Raw genomic sequence first — 13,441 nt, 5'->3', positions numbered from 1 at the left:
GAAAGAGTTGTGGCATTCTTGTAGAGTGTTTCACGTCCAGATGCTTCTATGAAATGTGTGTCTTGATAAGCAGAAGGCTGGACTCCTGTGCTGTGCATAATCTGCAAATCATTTCCTCCTGATGACTTACGAAGCTCCATGTTCAGGAAATGCTGGTAGCCAGGTTCTTTTCTGCCCTAGTGAGTTCCAGAAGCACAATCAGCCTCAGTGCCCAGCTGGAGGCTTGGAGAATTAAAGCATTGAGGTGCATGGGAGGCATGGTTGGCTTATATATCATTGAACTGCAAGGGAAACAGTGACCCTCTGTTAAGAGTGTTAAATTGTTCCTGAGTACAGAGATGGCTTTCGTTGCAGGCGTTTTTCTGTTGCAGAAGTTTTTGGACATGCTCTGTCAGCCTTTGTTCAGAGAGTTACAAAATACTGTGTTGTACTGGCATCTCAGTTTGAGTGTTCTCTTGGGTGGACCAGCAAGGCTCATGGTGGACTTTTAAGGCTCATGGTGTGTTTTTTAAAAATAACTCCTGCTTATTCAACTGCCATATACAGAAAAAGGTTTGGAGAATGAATGAACTGACACCTGACTTTTTGATGTAGACTTGCACTTCCCATTTCTTTCTTTCTTTCCACTTCCATTTGGAATCCTCCAGTGCAGAAATTTATTTGTGTACTCTAGGAGAACTTTGCAGCAAAAGCTGAAGTATCAGAAGTGAGGAAAAATCTGATCCATTTCAAAACCAAAAAGCTGGTCCAGACAGATTCAGTCAGGTCAAAAGGGACCCTGACCCTAGGGGATTTCTTGTTAATCCTCCTGTTCAAAACAATGCCCACTGTGAATTCTGCCTGGTCTGTTGAGGGGTTTGTCCAGCTACATCTTGAAAACCTCTAAGAACAAAGATTTCATATCCTCTCTGGTTAACCTGTTCCACTGCATAATTATCCTCGTAGTGAAGAAATTTTTTTCATACTTAGTTACAACTTTCTGTTTTGGTTCATGCCGATAATCTCTCTCTCCTGTTGTATGCTATTGCCAGAGCTTAGCTCCATCATCCTGGTCACCTCTGTGTAGGTTCTGGTGGCGCTGCTCATAGATTCCTCTTCAGTCTGAATAAGCCCATGTCCCTCATTATCTTCTCCTGGAGCAGGTTCTCCAGGGTCTAACCATGCTGGGGGGTTACCTCTGCTTCTTGCCTTTGTTACTCCGCTGTTTCATGGTTGTTACAGCCAAGGCTTCCATTGATTATCCCCAACCAGGTTCTTCCTTCTTCCTCAGCAGCAGATCTGTGGGATGACACATATAATTTACCCCTAAGTCCACTGGAAATCTTTTCAGCATCCCTGAAGTGATCCTGTTTGTGTTCTGTTTGCCCATGGTCTGTTCACCTCCTCCCACAGCTCCTTTTGCTGGTGTCCCAGTGCCCCAACCAGAGTGTCTCTCCCAGTGTGAGGCCAGTGTCACCCTGCAGACTGACTCCTGCATGGCAGCACCTTCCCTCTGGATCACTACCTCACTTGAGACAGAGGCATCCCAGGGCATCTGCTCCAGTGCGAGCTGGGTATGGACCCTTGTAATGCCCCTGTCCCCTGCATGCCTCTGGCACAATCCCAGAACCCAGGACATCCCTCTGGCTGTCCTGAGCAGCCAAGACCCCTGCCAGGGGACTCAGAGACCCTGGCACAGAGCCCAAAATGCCTGTGGTTTTGATTATGACCCATGGAGCAAGTTACCAACCTTAGATGAAGATCTGCAGGCCACGACAGTTAAGTAGAATGATAGTGAATTTATCATGGGGTGAAAAAGTAGATTTTGGGGTTTTTTAGAATGGGGGTTCAGGGGGCAGGATGGAGGGATCTGGGCATGTCCAGCCTTTCTCCTTTTCCTTCTTCTGCCTCCATCTTCTGTTGTGATGTTGGCACTCTTAGGTTACTTTCCAATACCTATCACCTATGTTAGACAGTGCGCTTCTACTGTCTAACATAGGTGATAGGTATTGGAAAGTAATTGTAAACATTTTATATGTAATTTTTAGTATTAAGACCTAACACCACCCCGGGGGGCGGGCAGAGTGCCTGGACTGTCTTGCTGAGCAGACATCAGCAGGACAGGAGAAAATATTTTATAGATAAGGAACAATAAACAACCTTGAGACTGAGAACTGAAGAGCTCTGACTCCTTCTTCAAGCACTGGGCTGGGAAAAGAGACTTTCTAACATTTCTCGGGGTCACTCTGGCCAGTGAGAGGCCCCAAGACAGCGCAATCCCATGGTGGCAGGAGCACTCTTAGGGTCTGCTTTGCATCTCCCGCTATGTAGACTGGGCTGCTAACTACGAAGTCTGTGTTTGCTGGAGTGTTTTAAAGAAAATACCAAGAGGATTGCCTCCAACACCTGCAAATTAGGTGCTTAAATTGCCCTATGTTCATAGTGGAAAACACTGATGTGAATGGACCAGATTACTGAGCGACCTGTGTGTGTGGTACAGGGAAGTTACCTCAGCTGACAGCTACCTGCTTTTGATAGATGGCACATTGTTTGGAGATTTGGGCGAGTGATATGTACCACTATCTCAGGGTATCTCTTTGAAGGATGAATTAGTATAATGCTGTTGTTTGTTTAATTATGTCATAAATAACTTGATTATTGCCTTGAGGGATCTCTAGTCTATACTAAAACACAGGCAAAAAGTTCCTATGAAACTTCAGGGGATGATGGTACTTTGGAGAGATCTGGTTTTGCTAGTAGTTTATTATTTCTGAGGTTTTTATTTCTTGTATCACACCAGTGAGTCACCCAGGAGGGGTGTGAATGGTTACATCGTACCTGGCATGCAGTGTGAGTGCTGAGGGCACTCAAAACTGTTTGGGCAGCAAAATAAAAAACAAGGAAATGAAGACAAGGAGAGTTGCAAGTTGAGATTTGTAGGCTGACTGAAGGATTAGAGAGTGTGATTGAAGAGAAAAGAAAAAAGGCACATGGAGCTGATCTATGTGCAGCTTTAAGGCAAAGAGAAGTGAGTAAGAAAATGACAGTAGCGATGATGTTCATGCAGTTCATTGAGTCCAGACTTGTGTTTTGCTTCCAGCACTATGTGCACTTAAAAAAGGCCGTTTTCATGAGCTAAGCATGCTAGTGAGAGTTTAATTCGAATGCTGATGTTTTTGGCAAAAGATGCAACTCTTAAAACTTAAATCTCTGTGCAAGAAATACAATTTTTATATCTCTTAATATTATGCAATTCTCAGGAAGCCTAATGTGTTGCTTTTAGTAATAACTCAGAAATTAAGTAAGATTTAATTGCTCTGGAGTTGGAAACAATAATTTAGAAGAAAGGTGATTAGCTATAACAAATTATGGAAAAAAAGATTATTTAATATAGCTACTTGTTTTCCATAGCTATTCTCCCATGTCTGATACATAACTTCTATTGATTAGTAAATACAAATAAGATAAGGCTGAAAGCAGAGTTTGGTCTTTCAGTTTTGTCATAGTGAGAAATATTTTTGTTTGAATTTACTAGGAAATCATTGTCATCAGTTCTCTTCTGCAAGATTGTCCAAGAGTGATTCAGATGTTTGCTTAGGTTTTTACTGACTTTATCTTGATTTTACTTTATTTTAAATGTATTTTTTGTAATCTCTCTTCCTTATCTTTGTTTCACATATAATTTAATTATTAGCAGTGCATTCAAAATATCCTGGACACTGTCTACTATAGTGTCCAGTTTGGTTTTTTTCTTGTAATAAAGCCTTTAGGTGTGCTTGTTTGCGTGTAAATAATTCTCATACAAGATCAAAGACTGAAATTAGAATTTGACTTTTGACTTGTTCAGGATTTTTGTCTTTGATTTCTGGACCTGATCTTAGTTACATTTTATGAGTTTAACTTTGAGGGAAAATTAGAGTAATGCTATATATTACATAAAACAGTACATAAGCATATTTTATTATTTTAGGGGTGACTTTTCAGTGATATTTGTCCTTTGTCTCTTCCTACTAATTAAATATTCTACTTTTAATTTATTTCCTTGCAGAACAGATAGTTGTTCATCCTATATATAACATAATGTTTTAAAGAGATGTAGAAATCAGGAAAATACTGTTGTTGAAAAACAGAGATAGCTTTTACTTTCTGCATGTTAAAAGGATAATAAAAAGCCCGTGTTAGGGTTTCATGGAGAGTAATATTTCATTTCCTGAATTCTGAATGTTTGTAATGTAGGCCCTACTTGTTAATAAAAGCAAGATTAATAATAAAAAGTAAATTTATTAAAATATTAAGATTAAATGTATTAAAATTATTGTTAATAAGTAATATTACACGTGTAATACCTGGTACCATAGTTACAAGTAAGTAATTTACCAGATGAATGCAAATTGGGAAACTGGTGTTGTAGAAGCCTAAGTTCATTCTCTGTTCCATTACTACAATATGAATTTGTACTAAATTCACTATAGCCTGTGAAGGTTTTCTGCGTTTTCAGTGTCAAAATTCAAAACCAGAATGTTTCTCTGTGTTCATCAGGTCTTAATACTTTAGCAAAGACATAAAACCTGCAAATAAAAGTAACTTGAACAAGCTTCAGGTGAAATCAAGTAGCTGCAAAAATGCAAATTGCTTGCAATCATGGAAACTTTAATAAAATTACTGAACAACTAGAAAGTCCAGAAAATACTTAAAACACTCAAAATACTTAAAAAACAAGGTTGAAATAAGTGGCAAGGTACAGTGCTTCTTTCATGTATGGGTAAAGACTTCTGCAGTTCAGTTTTAAGGAAACTAAAGGAAATGACTGTGGTGAAATGAAGGAAAAGTTAAGCTGACTTTGAGCTTGAAAGGAGACATTAATCAGAGTGGGTTTTCTCACTCTGGGAACATCAGATTAGAAAAGAATGTTTTAGTAGGTAAAGCAAATAGTAAGAACTCTTTCATCATAGGTTTTTAGGAAAACATGTGGCTGTCTCCAGTATGATTCATTCTGGGGCATCTTGTAGCATATCAAGGTAATAACATAATTATGACTTGTTTTTATCAAGCTGCAGCTTGTATAGTTATCAGTGCTATCAAACAAGCCTGTTATCTTACCTCTCTTTACCACTTGGCTTAATTAAAGCAATAGCATGTTTGATAAATGTCATCAGATGACTTATAGTATTTTAGATGGTTTGGATTTTGTTGACATAAGAATTCTTTAAAGTGATCATTCAGCCACCCATTAATCAAGGCTAAAACACTGTCCTGAACCAAAAAAGGATGGGCTTGTTTATAGTGAAAAAATAAATCTGGAAACCTGAGAAATCCCCATTTCTTAGGTGCCTTTTTGCCCTTGTCTAAATTATAGGTCATCAGAAATGTCCGTAATAGCCCGTTGGTAACTGCATTTACCAGCCCAAATGAGACTTAGGTGAAGAGAAACTGTAATTCAAAGCCTGGATAGTGCCTGTCACCTCATTCTATTTCCAGAGTATCATGCAGTTATGGAAGTTGGAAATGTGTGAAAGGTATAAGCAGATATCAAAATGCCTTTGGAAGCAAATGTCACAGGAAAATACTTGGTGTATCAGAAGGAATGAATTTATAACGAATGCTGGGATCCATCAGAGTTTCAACAATACCATTTGACCTCACGCAGGAATAAAAGAGAGGGAAATATCTGGGGTGTATTATGTTGGATTTAGGATGGAAGTATGTGCATATGTGTTCCATATTGCCTATGCAGTGAGTCCCACACATTCCCAGTGCATCAGATGTCCCGACTGTGCATGGACAGATTGTTGGCATGCTGGCCAGCCTGTGGGGCCTCTGCAAATCTTGGACTGATGCCTGAAGCTCTTTTGGTCTCATGTTCTGGGAGGGCTGGAAGGAAAAAAAAATAAGACCTATCTGGAAAATCTGGTAAACCTGAAATTACAGGTGGGATCAGCCAGAAGACTGAAAAAAACTCTTCAGGAAAAAAGAAAGGGGAGGTTCCTACCTGTTGTCTGTGGAGCCGCAGGAGGAGGGGGACTGCTTTTAAGCAACCATGAGAAATAATTAAGAAGAAGAAATCCATAGTCAGTCAGCATTTAATTGCTGCATAGGAATCCACATTCTTGTTTTGAGGAAGGGGTTGTGGAAAAACTAGAAAAATAAAGTAAATTAGAGAGGTTTAGAAAATATTCATTTATGTGTGCTGAAAAGAAAATCTCAGGCTGCACCAAGAAGGAAGCCTTGTTCATGCCCTGGGAAATGTTATACAACATGAAGGGTAATTGGATTCAGATGATATTTTGTGGTAAACTTGTTTTGGCATGTGGTAAACTTTCTTAATTTTGATTATCAAAGTTGTTCTTACGTTTTTTCTGAGAGGCAAAATATTTTAATACCAAGGACTAATTGTTGCTCTCTTATCTAGTTATTACAGGTACTGGATGATTTACTGCTTTGTTTTTTCTTCTTGCTCTCTAAAATAGCAAAATATGTCTAAAATACTATACATGCTTCTTCTTTTATTAAAAAATAGAAAGCATTTTCTACTACAATAATCTAAGAAATGTAAAGTTTTTTTTTAAGGATTATTAGATCACCTAATTAGAACATTTTAAAGCTATATTAGTATTTTGGGAAGCTTGGGATCCTGACAGCAACTCAAGGAATATCATCCGCAGGATTGTTGCACACTTTAACACATTAACTATTGTGCTCTGGTTCCTTCCTTCTTCTAACTCCTCTATTAATCTTACTTCTCAAATATGTTAAGTCTGGAAATTAGCTGGTGGTCATTGTCAACTCTGAAGAGTTTGAGAGGTGTGTAGTAGTTTAACAGTCAGAAAATGGGAACGGTGCTGTGGGTCTGACCTGTCTCTGCTGGTTGAAAACCAATGGACGTACTGTAATGTGGGCCAGACTAAAAGTTTCATTTCTTAGGACAGTAAGCTGGGTCTCAAAAGACTTGGCTTTAAATACTGATTCAGTCCCAAGGGTTCTCTGTAGTTGGCCACATTTAATTTATTCCATCCCTAGTGTTGTTTCATTATCTATAAAATGAGGACACTAGTTAATGGTATTGTATTGTCCTGAAGATAAAGTCAGTTAAGGATAATAGAGGACTCCAGTACAAGTATGCTGTAAATTGTTTTTGTTAACTCAATGAATGGATTATCTGTCTGAGAACCTGGGATGTCACTTAGCATCTGCAATTAACTTGAGAAATTTACACATTCTGGACATGAAAAACAAAAAGGAAAGAAAAGGAAAACAAAACCACTAAATCTTCAACACAAGTACAACCTGCTAATTGTCCTGATTTGGATTGCTTGGTAAATTAACCTGTAAACTTCCACATGTGGTCAGCCAATACTTTTTCTATTCTTATGACTCTCCCCCCTTGCAACACTTATGAAGGGACATACTGGATGCTTTTGCCATTTTGTTTAGTATTTTGCAGATTTGCTGCTGCATGATTATTGCTGTGACTTTTGTGACAATTTGTATATGACTTATTTTAGAGCAGGAAAAATAATATAAAAATACTCAGAAGGCAGAATATCCTCCATAGTAATAATTTTGAGATAAAACCCCACTTTTGAGCAAGAGGTGCCTTTAAAAATCTGTCTGTGCTTAGTCCCATGTACATCAAGAGTCGTCAATGATTTGTGGGCCAAAAATCCTCCAGCAGGAAAAATAATATAAAAATACTCAGAAGGCAGAATATCCTCCATAGTAATAACTTTGAGATAAAACCCCACTTTTGAGCAAGAGGTGCCTTTAAAAATCTGTCTGTGCTTAGTCCCATGTACATCAAGAGTCGTCAATGATTTGTGGGCCAAAAATCCTCCATAGTGGTCATAGTTTTAGTTCCATGTCTTTTTTCCTTCTAACTGTTTTTCCCTCCAAGTATCAGCTTTGTGTTCTTCCAAACTGTTAATAACTATGGGGACTCACATGGACAAGCTTTTTCTTCCCTAGGATCTCACTGACTTTGCCCTTTACCAGACAGATGAGCTTTGCACTTGCACATTCATTCTCTAATCTTCCTGAGCAACATAGGCCATGAACTCAGTTAAAAAAAAAATTTAGATTTTTTTAAAAGAAAGATTACTTAGGGAAGTAAGACAGGAGTTTTTCTTGTGAAAGTTGGTTCCATAAACACGTTACCCTCAATACACTGTGCAATAATGAGTAGCTTTTAATGTGCACTTTTTGCTACCAAATCTGAAAAGTTGGCTCCTAAAAGTTGATTTTGGCTGAAAACCAAGTGCTTATTATCCTAACAAGATGCATACTTCTGGTGCAGAGGAGTTGTTTTAGCTGATCCTTCAGTTTGATCATCAAGCATAATTACTTCAGCAATATCAACTGAAACTTTCAACATTACAGCGCTGATTAAGTAGAATGACTGGTTTTCAGGATGGGTGTGATTGCTTTGCAGGTTGACTTCTTGTCAATAACTGTGATTGACAGAAGAATTACTCTTTGCACCAGTTTATTTCATGTATTATCCAATGGAGTTGCTTATTATGCTTTGGAGTTATTGTCAGTGCCTTACTAGAAACAGTTGTAAGGCTGAAAACCTTAATAACAGACATGTTAAGGTATTGTAAAGTAAAACACTCTGTTTGGAAGGACAAAGAAGCTTCTCCAGTGGTACTGTCTGGGAAGCAAGGTTTCTTCATGCGCATTCCTCTCCGTTGACTGAAATAAAGTAGGCATCAAAAGCTTTGATAACTTCTAGAAAGAACTGTCATGGCTTGTGAATTGAAACAGTCCAATAAAGTATTCTTCAGAGATGTTCCTTGTTATAGCTCAATAACTTACCAGATAGCAGGGATTTTGCTCACCTTATGTTAGCTCTGAAGGTGCTGATACATTTGATCTATTAAAAAGTTGTAATAGTTAAAGACACAAGCCGAGTGAGAGCACACAACAGATAACAAACTCACTGTTCCTCTTTAGTTAGCGTGGAGTTACCTGTAAAGAGTTCCACTGTCTACAAAAAAGCTGTTTTATTAAAATATTTTGCATTTAATTAGAAAAAAGTATATTTCCCTTTCAAAGAATATTTACTGCTTTCTTATTTGTTATGGTCAGTAACTTTTTCCCATTATTTTATGAAACACAGAGCTGTGAATATTTCCTGAAAATAATTGTAAATACTATTTTACCTAACAGTGGCTAATATTGCCTGTTCTTTATTCTGTCATCATTACAGGAGGAAATAGTAAAAGTTTCTGTATTAGACCTGCCTAATACTTTGCAGTATAAAGGAGATTCATGACCTTTACAATAAGTTTTCATACTTTACTTGCTGCAGTTTGATACTTCGTAGTGGGAAGTAGCCCTGAAGCTACAAAGCTGCCTTTTGTCATCCATTACATTCCTCAGACTTTTGAAGAGTTGTCACTGAAAGGCCATTTTTCTTTTTTCCCTTGTTTCCACAAAGAGCTTGACAGCTTGCCAGGGTACCTCTTGGACCCTTGGAGGTATAAGCATGACTATTGCTGAAAAAAAGTAGCAGTATGTTCTTTACCAGATCTTGGAGGTGCTGGAGTTGTCATAATGTTCCTCTGCCATCTCCAACCATCTAAAGATTTAGGGAAAAAGCAAGACTGTAACACCCTTTCCATGCCAGAACTAAGGGCTTGTCCCACTGACCCGATTGCTTGCCCTGAAATGACACCACCTGAGGCTGGAGCAACCCCAGGTTCTGGAGGAACTGAGAGGAGAAAGAAGATGGAACTGTCAGTCTGTTCTGCATTCATGCAACCATCACTTTCTGCTCCTGAGGAAGTTAGCTGCTCTGCTGCTAGCTAATGTAGTAGCTCATCTGGTTTATGCAGCAGTAGTCTTGGAGACACGAGTGAGGAGTTAAAGAATTGCTGATGACAATGTGGTGTAGAGGATTCATGGGTTGTGGTGGAGAGGAGTCTTTGAGAAGACAGTCACTGAAAGTCTTTGCAAAAGCAATATAATGTTGGGGTTTAATTCTCAAGGTACTGATGCTGGCAAAAGTCAAATTCTTGTACTCTGGGGTTACAATTGTTGGTAAGATTTCAGCTTTGATGATTCCTGTCTTCAGGAATCTACGCATTTTAAATGCAAGGTTTCATATAGAACCATAAACCTGGAATTTCCAAATTATTGGATGTGAAGTTCTGTAAACCAAGGATTAAGTTCTTTTACAGGATTTTCCTGTTTGAAATAATATTTTTGCTGCGTGAAAGGACTACTTAGGGCCTCTGGATTTGTTGCCACTCCCTGTATTAAATCTATTGTACCTGTGTTGTCAAGCTTAGCACAGTAATTTTAGTGTAATGTTGAAAGCTAGATAATGTATCTAATGCATAGCAGAAGTCTGAAATAATATAATCCAGGATCTTCATTTAATGATACACTGAGGAGTAGAAATTTAAGTGGGAAAATTAAGTATTTTGATAACCTTGAATACCGCTGTTAGAGAGAGAGTGTTGAAAATCTGGCCCATTAAAGCACTGCAGAAAATAACAATTGATTTAAGTGAACTCAGAATTTCAGTCAAGATGTTTTAAAATTTTTAGAGTTGTATTAATTGACATTAATTAATTAAATTGTTAGTGCAAACATGAGAAGAAGGCAGCTTAGTTTAAAATGCTAGGATGGAGGCATAGAGGTAAAAAGAAAAGTAAGGATGGTGCATTTCATTATTAATTCAAGTTAGTATGGTTTTGCAGTTAAAAGTTTTGAATTATCTTGATGTTACATCACGGCACAGATGATGCACTTTTGAAATAAAACATTGTTCTTAGATACATGGTTGGCTGGCTGTGAACATCCCTCGGATTAGTGGGAGGTGTTGTTTCTGTCTGCAGCACAGTCATCTTTGTGGCTTTACAGTATAAGTTATTCTTCAGTCAGGGTCTGTTGAGATGCTGTTTGTTAAAAATTGGTCAACATTTCCTAACATCAGTGAGTGAAAGCAAATTTCTGACCCTTAACTCACTGACACCATTTTTTGCTTCCCCTTGAAAAGCCTGTAACATGAAAATGTTTGACCCCATTTTCAGTTCTTCATAGAAGGTGTCAAATGTAAAAGGCTATTAACTACTTCCTCAACCTTCTGTTTTGCTGACTAAAGTTTAAATGAAGCACATCCAAATTGGGACCTTAATGTATGAATGGAAAGGTCTTTCCCTTGTGTATATGTGTGCTAACAGAACATATGTAACAGGCATGTTCTGTACATCTTACCAGACCAAAGAAATCCCTGTTTAAGGGTATATTATTTTCTTAAATCTAATTTCTAATGCTAAAACCAGCATAAAAATTAATAAACTATTTTTCTATACTATCTCTGTGCTCCCAGACTCTTGTGTATAAAGATTCCAGGTAAGTCTAGAATGTGCTGTTGTGCTCAGCATGAGATGGATTTTTTTTTAATCAGAGGTTACATCTTTTCATTAGACCAATTGATGGCTATTTGAAAAACTTAGACGTGTTTGCCTGTACAGCCCCATTTTAGGTTTCCAGTCCGTTGGTGTGTTTGATATCCTTGCCTTGACTGGAAAGTTTTAGAGGATCTTAAGTAAATGCTGTAGCTCTTACAGGTGGCCTGAAAAGCCCTGTTTGGGTTAAGGTCTTGCTAACTAGCTCTTGGGTAGCCTGGTTGTTGCATTAGCCCTTGGCAGGTGCAGGGAAGCTGTATTCTGCTGTCTGTCCTTCTGCTCTTCACTGCCTTTACCAGCATTCATATGTGTCCAAGAGTGTAGACTTTGTGTTCAAAATGTTCAAAACAACAACAGGAAAAAAGCACTTCAGTTGAGTACTGATGCTATTATGCTAAACCTCACTAATGATGAATTCCTCAGATTGCACCTAAATAGATGTTTTCCAAGTCTTTATTTGCTTTTTTTGAAGAGAATTTTATTAAAGAATTCTATGAGACTAAGAGACTATTTATTTCTTTTCTTGGATATAGTAAAGAATTATGATGTATTTAATCTTGGATTCTGTCCTGTGTTCACTGAAAAGTTTTGCTTAATATGCATGGGAAAAGATGTTTCCTTTTATGAGTCAAGGCTGTTGCTTAATAAATTGTCTTATTGTTTTAAATGGTCATACTATTCTTACAGAATGTTTCCAAGATACTGGAACAAATACAGAAATGAGATTATTGTTCCATAGAAATGAAAGAATACACAAGCATTTGTCCGCTTAATCAGCCCTATCATTGAAACAGCATCCCTTTGTTCTTGTTTCTTGGCTACAGTGCTAAAGTAGAGCAGGACATGCAGGATTTTCTCAGCTGACCTATAAAGCTGTAAGAGTCCCAGCTTTTAAAAGTGGGACATAGACAGCCATACAAATATTTTAATAATCTGTGCACACAGGCATTTATATAGGAAGTCTCATTACCAATCACAAGTGTCCATTCATAAAAGGCTGGGGTTTATTTTTTCATAAATTTATATGGTACTTGAGAAGTATTGTCATAGTGGAAGGATATTTCAGTGGAGAACAGGTTTGAATTAAACCTGAGGAAGTTGTGTGGTTAAGAGTCACTCCTACCCCTCTTTCCAGAGCCAGGGAGCAGAATTGGCTTGCACTGGGGTCCAGCGTAAACCTGAAGAAAGTGAGGACTTTGTAAGTCTTGGGGGTGGAGGAGAACATCAGCAAAATAACACAACTCAACAGACAGTAAAAACCTTTTCCCATGGATCAGTCCTGAAGCCTAATGGCAGGGGAAGAGACTGTAGGAAACAGAACCATCTTTACAGGAATGGTTGTGTAACTATGGTAAACTTACTAGCATCCTCCCAAGACATCAGGCTGGGAAAACATTTCCTCCCAAGATGGGAAAACATTTAGTACTCGGTACAATTCTGTAGGACTTTTGTGTCCCAGTTTTCAGTGGGTCTGGGACATAACAAATGGATACCTTCAGTAGTTTCAGCTTTGGTTCAGGAGCAGTCAGGCCACTCACCATCTTGATCATTAGTAGAGGGGAGAGGAGAGAATTAATTGTTGGATAATGTTTGCCACTTATTTTGTTGTTTGCTTTTAAAAAAAAGTTTTGTTTATAATGAAATTTTCAAATAACATTATAAGGAGCTCCTCTAGTGCTAGAGGGAGATTATGTGCATTAAAATAATAATACAGTGTACTTGAAAAATATTACTTGTGTGTTTTAAGGTTTGCTCTGTCAGTGCCCACTGCTGAGGACTAGTAGGTGCTACTTAGAATATGTTTGAAGTAGATGTAATAATCATTAATTTTTAAGGGGCATAAATGGAAAACCTTAAATGGCACTAGACAAGGACTTTTTTTCCCATAGTTAGACCTAAAACTTGTATTTGGTTGACTACTGTGAACAGTGTAGGACATAAATACCTATTAAGATTGCTTGTATCTATGAAATGTTTAAACTTAGCAGAATTAATGAAGTATTCCTGCTAGGAAAAGTGCCACATGTGGTACATTATTATTACAAATT

The 13,441-nt window shown here is 37.9% G+C and overlaps 1 protein-coding gene across 1 annotated transcript in view; it reads left to right on the top strand.

The window, feature by feature from the left end:
• Window positions 1–13,441, top strand: part of CDK19 (cyclin dependent kinase 19) — a 154,766-nt gene that overhangs the window by 118,986 nt on the left and 22,339 nt on the right.

This window comes from Geospiza fortis, unplaced genomic scaffold (assembly GCF_000277835.1).
Source record: "Geospiza fortis unplaced genomic scaffold, GeoFor_1.0 scaffold98, whole genome shotgun sequence".
Taxonomy (NCBI): domain Eukaryota; kingdom Metazoa; phylum Chordata; class Aves; order Passeriformes; family Thraupidae; genus Geospiza; species Geospiza fortis.
The sequence above is the reverse complement of the archived record's forward strand: the minus strand, read 5'-3'. Positions and strand labels throughout refer to the sequence as shown.